The sequence below is a fragment of the Dipodomys ordii genome, unplaced genomic scaffold, assembly GCF_000151885.1.
Source record: "Dipodomys ordii isolate 6190 unplaced genomic scaffold, Dord_2.0 Scaffold18, whole genome shotgun sequence".
Classification (NCBI taxonomy): domain Eukaryota; kingdom Metazoa; phylum Chordata; class Mammalia; order Rodentia; family Heteromyidae; genus Dipodomys; species Dipodomys ordii.
The window spans coordinates 7,365,994-7,377,633 of record NW_012267234.1 but is presented as its reverse complement, the minus strand read 5'-3'; positions in this window follow the sequence as shown (position 1 = coordinate 7,377,633).

Here is an 11,640-nt window from a genome sequence, read left to right as displayed (position 1 = left end):
ACCTTGGATACTTGACCTTGTGTGCCTGTATACACTCTTAGGTTATGGGGCTCATGGCTTATCTGTGCCACTTGGTTATATAATTCCCTATACTATCTCCCTGGGATGCATGTACATATTTGTGTGTATTCTGTGTGTTTCTGGTAACTCTGGGTCATCCTGCCTCTGGAAATTCAAGCAAATATTCCCCCCACCCCCACCCCACCCCACTCTTGTTGCCCTGAACCACAGTACCCTTTGCCTGGCTTCCTGCTTTAACTGTGGGGCTTACATTGGTTGGGCCCCTCAGATCTATCTACCCCATCAAGAGTCTGGATGGGACTGGGAATGTGGTTTAGTGGTAGAGTGCTTGCCATGCATGCAATAAGCCCTGGGTTCTATTCCTCAGTACCACATAAACAGAAAAAAAAAACAAAAACTGGAAGTGGTGTTGTGGCTAAAGTGGTAGAGTGCTAGCCTTGAGCAAAAGAAGCTCAGGGACGGAGCCCAGGCCCTGAGTTCAAGCCCCAGAACTAGCCAAAAAAAAAAAAAAAAAAAGAATCTAGCTGTAGAATTTCCAGTCTCAGCCCATTTAAGGACTTCTCTTCCTTATGGTTGGGGAAGGAGAGAAGAGGGGAAGGAATCTAAGGAACCCTCAAGGTCAAAGCCACACAGACAGTACCATACTTGCCAGAGCAAGAGTGGTAAGAAATGGAGTAGGGGAATGGAGGCAGAAAAGCAAGGTGAAGAAATTGAGAAACAAGATCTTATCCTGGTCTTGTGAAGAACCCTGAAGGATCTTGACTCATCAGGAAGTCCATAATGATGAGGTAGAAGGAATTGCCTTTGGTTGTTGAGTATAGATTGGCTTAGATAGGAAAGTGGATATTTCCAACTCAGCTTTTGAGACACTGACACATTTGAGTAAGATTTGGGTCTTGGTGAAATTAGATTCTCTGCCATATTATTCTCATGTATCCCATTTCCTAGGCTAGGTGGCCCATTCCATCTGGATCTGTGTTCCAGCCCCCTGTGGCCACCCTTAGTCAGGTGGAGGTACTCTAAAAGTGAAAGGTGTTTCAGGTAGTCATATTGGGAGTGGCTGGCCCAGCCCTGTCTGAGGCTTGGTGCCTGGCTGCACCTGCCTAGGGGCAGAGCAAAAGCCTTTGCCAGAACCAGGAATCTAGGCTGGTAGGGCCTCCAGGGAAGAGGAGGAAAGGGGAGCAGAGGGCAGGCGCCCTAACAGATAAGGCAGAGTCTGGAAAAGTAGAGGAATGAAGGACAACCAGAAGGGGCAGAGCCCCATTGTTAACCCCAAACCCTCAGCCAGCAGCCTCCATTAGTCCTTTGTCCCACCTCCCCATCCACCTTCCTCAAAAACCTTAGGAGCAAGGGTCTGGAGCAAGGGTCTGTTCTGTTCTAGTGGACTCAAGCAACTCACTGGTACCATCTGCTGGCCTTTTGAGGGAGTGCAGTTGTGAAGGCCAGCAACTTGCTGGAGTCTTTAGGGAAAAGGCCAGGGGGGTGGGGGTAGGGGGTAGGAATGGGGGGATGGTCAGTCTCCAAGAGCTCCTAACTATACTGGGTTCCTGGAGCCAGGAACTCACTTATCACCTTTTCCTCCCTCTGTGATCCAGCTCAGAGGCAGTTAAATTTGTGTGCTACTCAATGACAAAGAAGTCCTCTTCCTGTCAATGATCAGTCATTTCATCTGTATTCTAGACTTTATCCTACTCCATCCTCAAAGATAGCATTTGTGTGTGTGTGTGTGTGTGTGTGTGTGTGTGTGTGTATGCGCGCACGCGCACACACAAGTGACTAGGGCTTGAACTCAGGGCCTTTGTCCTCAACTTTTTTGTACTAGCCTGGGGCTCTACCACTGGGCTACAAACCTTCTCTTCCAGCTTTTTGCTGGTTAACTCAAGATAAGTGCCATATGGACTTTTGTGCCTAGGTTTGCTTCAAAACTTCGATCTTCAGATCTTAGCCTCCTGAGTGAGTGGTTTGGGTTTACAGGTGAAAGGTAGCTTTTTGGGGGGGAGGAGGTTTAAACTGACTTCCTACTGGAAGTCCTGTGTATGGATTGCACGTAGAGCAATAAACCACTGGCCACTTCCTAGCAGCGACACTTAGGCTTTGGCCTCTCGTACTGATAACCTCATCCTACATCCCTTTCCTCAGGCATTGTTCTTGTACTCTCTCCCCCATTTTTAGCCACACTTCCCTAAAGCTGTCTATAGCTGCCATAACTAATTTATCCTCCCCCACTTCAGCCTAGGGACCAAGTCTTCATCCTGACCTCCCCAGATGTAACCAGTAAATACTTCCTAGTCCTTAAATCCCACAGACCCATGGTCTTCCTTCAGCTTGGCTTCTTTATAGCCTCTTACTGGCATCTTGCCTACCTCGAGCCCTGTCTCCCTTTGGTGGATGGGAAGCCAGTGTGGCTGGGTTTCCTCCTACCTCTCCAGCCTCTTTCATGAGCTTGTCTTCCTCGTGGGTGAGCCTCTTGCTGTGAGGGCCTCATGTCCTGTTCACCCCTCCACCTCCCCCCCCCAATGAGCTCATCTTCCTACTCACATGTTGATGACGCCCACACTCCGTACTCCCCAGCCAAGGCCTCCTTCTTGATTCTAGTCCCACTCTTCCAGCTGCCCTGGATGCCTCCCTTGGACACACATAGGCTCCTCGCATACAACATGTCCAAAGCTGGTCTCATCATCTTCCCAAGTCCTGGCAGCCACCTCCTTCCCACCACATCCTCAACTTTCATTGTATGCACTGGCCTCGTGCTTTGTGCCAAGCCTGGGTTGGGTGCAGGAGGCCCCACAATAGCCCTTTATAGCGGGTCTCATTATCACTGTTTTTCATTCAAGGGAAAGGAGACTTCTTGAGGCTAAGAAAACCTCTCAGGTCTCAAATTCAAGTACACTTGGATCGGCCTCAACATTCAAACTCGAATGTACCTGATCCCAAAGTCTGTGCTCCTGGAGAGTGTGTTAGTGCAGAGCTGTTTGTAACATGGAATGTCTTATATTGGATTCCAAGGGCAAAGGAGAACTTGGGACACTTCTTAGCAAAGGAGACTCGTGTCCCATTTGGCCAGGAAATGGATTTGGCGGAGGTGGGAAGGGTGGAGGTTGGGAGTCTTGTCACTGCATCTAATAATGGCCAGGAACAAAGGTCTTACTTAGACAGAATGAGATAACCTCGGACATGTAAGGGCTAAGGCCAAAGGCAGCTGGATGCCCACAGGCTCAAGCACATCCCAGATTTGGAAGGTGAAATCACTGATGTTTTAGAGGTATCCTATCTAGGCTGAGTTGTGGAGTGAGGGGCAGTAAGATTCAGGAAGGCAGGAGCATCATTTGGGTTTTCAAATTCTGTCTGGCACCCTCCAATGAGTTATTTTATTGTCTCTAGTACTGGAGGCAGATGCTTGGGAATTAGGATCCTAGGAGGTGGGAAACAGAATTTTGTAGACGGTTCAAAGTTAGCCCCGGGGGACAAGCAAGCCCCAGCTGAGAGCACTTAGGAAGGGAGAGTGTTTGGCTGCCTTTGAGATCCCTCTTGGATCCTCCAGTGTGATTTTGGGTTATTAATAACCCTCTTTCACATTTATTGTGTGTTTCTGCATGCCAGTCCTGGTGCTCAGCTTGCAGGTACAATCGTTAGTCCTTTCCTAGACTTAAGGAAAGAAGTTTAGAAAAGTTAAAATGCCACACCCTGGATCACAGGCTCTCCAAACTCTGAGACCACGCTGCCCTAGCCCTTCAGCCTAGGAGGTTGGTATTATTCAGTGGGCAATAGCCCAGGTTAAAGACTTATTAATTTTTTTTTTGCTTCTGGAGAAGAAACATGTCTCCCAAAGGCAGAATTAAGGCAACTTGATTGTTAAAAGTAATTGCAAAACTTGCTTCTTTACAGCTTCATTGTCCCTGATTCAGGCCTTTTCTTGGCAGAACAACTGCAAAAGATACAAAAATTAGTTGCTGTTGGCCGGCTGGTGTAATTTATTTGCATATACATAATTCAGCCCCACCCCTGGTGGCTAATACTCCCCTGGGGTAGCACAGGCTGTCTTCTGATTGCTGGTAGGGAGGCCTGTGTATGTTGTTTTTTTAAATAAACTGAAACCAGATGGAAGGGGCTTTGTTCACAGCCTTGCCTCCAATTTTCTCCAGCAAATTCCTTGAAAAGGCAACCACCTATGAGTGGTCCCTGTTCTCTGTGGAGGTCCCTTACCACTGGTATGCAAATAGTGAGTGGGTTTGTTTTGTTCTAAACGTGAAAACCCAAGGCTGGTGGGGCGGGGGAGGAGGGAGAGAGTTTTGTGGCTTGAAAGGCTTTTCAGAATATGGGGTCATCTCCTGATGGAGCCCCAATCGGAGGTCTAAGCTTACACTTTGTGTCCTCTTTCTTTCTTTTTGCCTCTCTCATGAGTTAGGGGTAGGCTAAGGGTGGGGGACTTGGGGTAGCCATGAATCAGAATCACCTGTGCTAATCACTTGGTTAAAAATATGAATGCCAGCTAGTGATAGTGCTTACCTAGCATGCATGAAGCCCTGGGTTCAATTCCTCAGTACCACATAAACAGAAAAAGCCAGAAGTGGTACTGTGGCTCAAATGGTAGAACAAAAGAAGCTCATAGACAGTGCCTAAGTCCTGAGTTCAAGCCCCAGGACTGGCAAAAATAAAAAATAAAGAAGCATACCAGACCTCCCCCCCCCATATATGTCCTATTCATTGCATTATGTTATTTTAGTCAGGAGTTAGCTAATCTCCACCAACCTCTACCCTCCCAAAAGGGCCAAATCCACTCTGGCTTCCATCATGGGAAGATCAGACAGTCTGGGTAGTTATGGAATTTTTTTTGGGGGGGGGTTCTGTTGTGGGGCCTGAACTCTGGGCCTGGGCACTGTCCCTCAGCTCTTCAGCTCAAGGCTAACGCTCTACCACTTGAGCCACAGTGCCACTTCCGGCTTTTTTCTTTATGTGGTGCTGAGGAATCGAACCCAGGGCCTCGGGCATGCAAGGCAAGCACTCTACCACTGAGCCACCTTCCCAGCCCCTGGAAATATTTTTAACTGACAGCCTTTGGGGCTTTATAATACCCCTAGAGCTCTCATCAAACCATTTCTTGAAGCTGGGTGCCAGTGCCTCATGCCTATAATCCTAGCTACTCAGAAGGCTGACATCTGAGGATGGATGTTTGAAGCCAGCCCAGGCTGTTAACTAGCAAAAAGCTGGAAGTGGAGCTGTGGGTCAAATGACAGAGCACCAGCCTTAAGCAAAAAAAGCTTAGGGGCAGTGCCCTGACCCTGAGTTCAAGCCCCAGGCAAAAGACAATAAAATACATTCCTTGTTCAGAGAGAAGAGGCAAGTATAACCACTGGTCCCTGAACTTTTTTTTTTTTTAAACATGAATTGGGCATTATTCCTCACCAACCAGAATCCAGCCATCAGTCAGCAGGAGAAAGCAGGCCTTTCCCAACACTAACCTACAGTCCCAGCTCAGAGCACTAGATTTTCAGCTTTTTCTGTTAATTATGATGGGTTATCTAAGGTCTTGAGATACGAATACTCAAAACAAATTCCTCTGGAAGCAGGACTGAGAAAGCTCTCAGCAGAGATTTTGCTCAAAAGCATTTGAGGAAAAAATTTCAGGTGTCTCAGCTCTGCACAATTTTGGAAATAAAGAGACAGCAGCCAACAGCTTTGCATGCAGGCTCCATTCCCCACAGAAATGAGCAAGCAAAATGAAGAATTGCAGGCTGAAAGGAAATCCCCCTCTCAGGAGCCCTGCAAGGTTGAAGGTCACTGTCAGAGCCAGGCTGGCATAAACTTGGAAATCATTAGCAGCCCAGGGATTTCTCTCTCTCTCCCTCCCCCTTTCTGCATCTTAGGTAACACATATGGTAAATACAAGCCTTCAGTTTTCCAAGAAACATAAAATTAAAATAAAAAAAAAACAGAGGAGAGAAAAAGCCTTAAAAAATCTTTAGTTCCCAGAATTTCCCACACAACCAGGGTTTTTATTTCATGTGCCTTTGAGGAAGACAATTCTCAGCACCTCTTTCTCATAAGGTGCTGATTTTAAACACCTTGTTTCCCAACTAGAGACAAATAGAATTAAGTTTTATTTGCGTCCTAAAAAGAGTTCTAGAAGGATGACATTGTGTTCCAAGCAGAGTGGTTAGCCAACAATAAGAGAGATTTGCCAGTACCTTCTCACAAGGAAGCTGAGGGAATACTTTAAATACCAAACAAGGTTACTTCTTGCTTAAAGCACAAAGTTAGTCGTAAAAACCACTGAACAGGAAAAAATTAATGAGAGGAAAATGTCTTGAATGTAGCAAACTGGAAGAAAAAAAAAAGCTGGGTATGGTAGTTCACACCTATAGTCCTAGTTTCTCAGGAGACTAAGATCTGAGGATCAAAATGTAAAGCCAACTCTGGGCAGAAAACTTCATGAGACTCTTATTTCCAATTAACCAAAAAAATTCTTGCAGTGGCTCAAGTGGTAAAGCAGCAACATTGAGGGAAAAAGCTAAGGGAGAGTGTGTCCCCAATACTGTTACACACACACACACACACACACACACACACACACACACACCCCAAGCTATGTGGGTAATGATGAATTATAAAGCCAGGTTTATTTGTGTATCCCCAATACTGTTACACACACACACACACACACACACACACACACCAAGCTATGTGGGTAATGATGATAATATAAAGCCAGGTTTATTTTATTTTTTCCAGTTTGTGATTGAATCTGGCCCCTGCTATATGCTAAGCAAGTGCTTGCCACTGAACATCCCAAGTCCAGAAAAGTCCATTTTTGTTTCTTTGTTTTTGTTTTGGTCTGAGACTAGGACTTGAACTCAGTATCTGACATTCACTCATTAGCTGGTACTCTACCACCTGAGCCATGTCTCCTACCATTGTTTTTTTTTAATTTACTTACAGGGCTTGAACTCAGAACCTTGCTCTTTCTCAGCGTGCGTGCTCATAGTTGGTGCTCTATCACTTGAGCCACACCTCCAGCCAGGCTTCTGGACAGTCACTTAGAGAAAGAGTCACACAGACTTTCTTATCAGAGCTGAATTTCAATATTGATCTTCCAAGTTTCATCTTTCTGAGGAGCAAGGATTACAGAAGTAAACCATCAGCACTGTGTGCAATCAAATCAGCTTTTATACAAAAATAATCTCCCCAAAAAGTAAAAACTGATTTTCTCGATAGATCCCATTAATTCCTCCTACACCTTTAAAAAAAATCTTTACAAAAAGCTTCTCAGAAGAATCTGTAGCATTATTCATTCGTTTCTTCCTCTATTCCTTGTGCATTTATTGACTGCTTACTGTGTTCCTGGCTCAGTTTGGGAAACAATGGGCTAGCAAGACAAGCATTATTCTTCCTGTCTGATCTCGCTCTGGCTAGGGAAACAGGCCTTAATCAGATTATTACACAAGGAAGGAGCCGCTGACAAGCAACCAGAAAGCAGAGTCCCAAGGTCCTATGGGTATGAGGACCTCTCCTAGGGGGATGGAGTAGCATAAGTTTTCCCAGAGGATGTGATATTCCAGGTGGTCTGAGAATCAATTACAGGGCAGGTTCTGATGGCCCAGGCCCAAATGGATAAGCTGGCTGGTTCAGGAATTTTATCTGACCATTTCCTAGGAAAGCTTGCCTGGGATGGAAGGAACTGAGTCTTTTTAGGAAAGGAAGGAAAGTCAATGAGGTCTCAGAGGTCATTGGGAATTAGGGAGCAGACAAAGTTTTGGAGACTGATGGCTTTGTTTCTAATTTCTTAGTTTATTGAGAGGTAAGAGTTATAAGCAGAAGGTAAAATAGTCTAGTCTAGTTCTTCCTCTTCCCCCTGCCTGTCCCCCTCCTGGCCCTCCTCCCTTCTCCCTCCCTCCTCCTCTCCTTCTCCCCCTTTTCCCTCCTTCTCTTCCTTCTGCAGTCTGTGAGAATAGACTGATGGGGAAGGGACAGGAACAGGAGCTCTACTCTGTTTTCCCAGTGATAGCAGAGAGGCAAATCAGGAGTTCAGGGTGCTGCCAGAGGGGTAAAGATGCTGGTGATAGGGACAAACCAGATGGATGGGCTGAATCATCCGTGGTCCATTGGAGAGGGTGTTGTGACCCAGATGAAGGAGGCCAGGAGAGTTAAGAGCTCTGGATGGCCACCTCCCACCAAGGCTAATTTGCTATTTAAACTTAATTGCATGTGTTGATGAAATGATCAGCATCATTTCCTGGTAGAATGACATGGAAAGATCTAGATTATACACACCAGTGACTACAACCCATTGAACATTCTCTGTGTGCTTTATCAGCATGATCAATTGTCACAGCCTGCTACAGTAGCTGTTAGTAGCTTCATTTTACATAAGAGCAAACAGAGACTTAGAAAGGTTAAGAGATTTTCCCAGGGTCTCCAGCTGGTGACTGGCAGAGCTAGGGCTGAAACAGGTGACTACTGATCTGTAGTAAGACAGGGCTCCAGGAAGATTTCCAGGAAGCCTGAGAGCCCAAGGCTCTGATTAAGGACCTACTGTTGGCTCAGAGCCAGGCTAGGATGAGCCTTCCCTACCCTGCCAGCCTAGGAGTTCCCTGACACTTCCCAGGAGTCAAGTAAGCCAGTCTTCTCAGATACTATTCAGATCATAAACACACAAAAACACAGTTGGCCTTTTTTCCCAATGGCGTGGGTTCTTTTACTCTGGACAGACCTGGCCTATGGGTCAGAGGTAACAGCTTTGGACAGGCACATAGCCCTGAGGGGCTGACGTGTCCCAGAAAAAAAAAAAAAGGCTAATTTTTGTAGAAACTGGCTCTGTAGTACGTGTGTGTGTGTGTGTGTGTGTGTGTGCATGTGTGTGTGCAAGCACACTTGTGCTCGCATGCATGTGGGGAAAGACTCCCAGTAAAGGGTAACCTATGGGAAAAGGCCTAAGGTTAAAGCAAATGCTACCTGGTCCAGAAGTTGCATTTATCACAGAGAACAGGGATAAGTAGCTAGGATTTTAGGCTTGAGCCACCATCACCTGGGTTGGATTCTCATTTCAAGTGAAGATGACCACTTATACACAAATATGTAATTGTTCTATGTATTGTGTTTACCCTTATTTGAAATCCATTGTATTTCTTATCACTGCTTTAACAAATAATCAAAACTCCAATAGTTTTTAGCTTTAATTTCTTTGTGTCAGTACTGGGCTGAACTCAGGGCCTCAGGCTCTCACTTACCTTTGTTGTTGTTGTTTGGTGGCTAATTGGAGATAAGAGTCTCATGAACTTTTCTACCCAGACTGGTTTTATTTTTATTTATTTATTTTCCAATCCTGGGGCTGTCCCTAAACTGTTTAGCTCAAAGCCAGTGCTCTACCACTTCAGCCACAGTGCCACTTCCAGCCTTTTCTGTTTATGTGGTGCTGAGGAATCGAACCAAGGTCTTCATGCATGCTAGGCAAGCATTCTACCACTAAGCCACATTCCCAGCCCCCAGACTGGTTTTAAACTTCAGTCTTCAGATATCAGCCTCTCAGGAAGTTAGGGTTACAGGTGTGAGCCATCAGAACCAAGCTTGAGTGGTTTGAAACAGTACATATTTGTTATTCCCCAGTTCTGGAGGTAAGAAGGTTGCAATGTGTCTCACTGGGCTAAAAGCAAGGTGATAACAGGCTGATTCTTTCCAGAGGCTTTAGGGGAGAAACTATTTCCTTGACTTTCCTAACTATAGAAACTGTCTGCTTTCCTTGGCTCATAGCTCTTTCTTCTATCTTCAAAGCAGGCAGTGTAGTGTCCTTAAATCTTTCTGACATCCATTTCCATCATCACCTGTCCTTTTTCTAATCTGGCTCTCCTGCCTTTTCCTTTAGGGGCTCTTGTGATTCTCTTGAGCCCATGCAGACAATCTGGGATAATCTCCCCCAATGAGATTGTTAACTTGATCTCTTCTGCAAAATCCCTTTCAATTTGTAACAAATTAACCAGCTCTATGGATTAAGACTTGAACATCTTTGGATGGGATGTTATTAGGGCATGGGCATTTTTGGAAGTGAGGTTATTTAGACTTCCATTTGCAGAAGGAAAGAAGGAAGGAAGGAAGGAAGGAAGGAAGGAAGGAAGGAAGGAAGGAAGGAAGGAAGGGAAGAAGGAAGGAAGGAAGGGAGGGAGAAAGGGAGGGAGAAAGGGAGAAACCGAGGGAGAGAGGGAAGGAAGGAAGAAAGGAAAGCAAAGAAAGAGAAGCTTACAGCTTAGAGAATTATGGACTCGAAGTAGGAAGGCTGATTGATATTAAGACCAGACAGAAAACTGCCACATGCTCAGCCAGGAAGATTCTGGTGGGGTGTAGGGACAGAATACATTTCAGAAGACAGTTTGTCTTGGGAACTAGTTGTGTTAGGTAGGAAAGAGCTGAGCATAGAGAGGAGATGATGGATTGATGGTGATATCTTTTAGAGGTCCCAAAGGGAGGAGTATGGCAAAGATAAAGAAGGCAGGCAGAGTTTATCCTAGGAAGAAAAGGAACAAGGAACATTCTCAGTTTCCCAGTTTATAGTTTCTAAGATCTTGATGTCCAAGACAAAAAGACATTTTGAGAGATCTCACAAATAAAAAAGAAGAATCTCACAAGGTAGAAGTATTCCAAGGATTTCTTTTTCATAAAATAGGATAAAATAGGGAGAAATAGAGAGAAACAATTACTGCTTCCCACAGGGGGAATGGGATGAAGATACTAAATGGTGGTTCTCATCAGGGGTCTTTAGACTTTCTAAGCTAAGGGACTGTATATAATCATGTATTCTGGCACTCCCTAGACTTTAGAGACAATAGGTTTAGAGTGGGTCACCTGTCAGCTTATCTTTATTTACTTGCTTATTTAAGCAAATGGAAGCCTGAATAACATCCCCTCCAAAAATGCCCTACACATAAAATGTAGCTAAAATTGGTCTTATTATTTGTTAAAATGGTAATGTGGTCTTAACTTACCTAAAACACAGGGACAGGTAGGTGTGAGTTTCCAAACTTCTATTTAGTTGTCTATTTCACAGTTTGCAGCTTCTTAACACCTTAAAGGAGGCACACTTGCATATTTTCTCTACAACTCCCTAGTCTGTTATTTAATTATACTTTTGTGTATGCCTGTGCTGGTATCCAGGCCTGAACTCAGTACCTCAAACTCAGAGTCTTAGCCTCTTGCTCAGCTTGCTTGTTCACTTTTGGTGCTCTACCACTTGAGGCGCCACTCCAGCCCAATTCATTACTTTTTTTTGTAGTGGCTTTGAATTGGGCCCTTGAGCTTGCTAGGCATGTACTATCTCATTTGATCCAGGCCTCCAACCATTTTTGCTTTGTTATTTGAATAGGATAGCTGATATGACAGATGCACAGCTTTTTCCTTGAAAGGAGTTTCTTACCATTTTTTTTTTTTTTTTGTGATCATCCAAATCTCAGCCTGGTAAATAGTAAGGCTTACAAGCATGCACCACGCAGTCCAGCTTCTGTTAATGTATTTAACATGTTAAAGGAGAAAGTGATAGGAGGAGAGCTTGTGAGTAAGATTTATTTTTTCAGTTTTGACTTCCCGGTTCTTATTCATTATTTTTAACTTTCCTGTCACTTCATTTATCTATCCTAC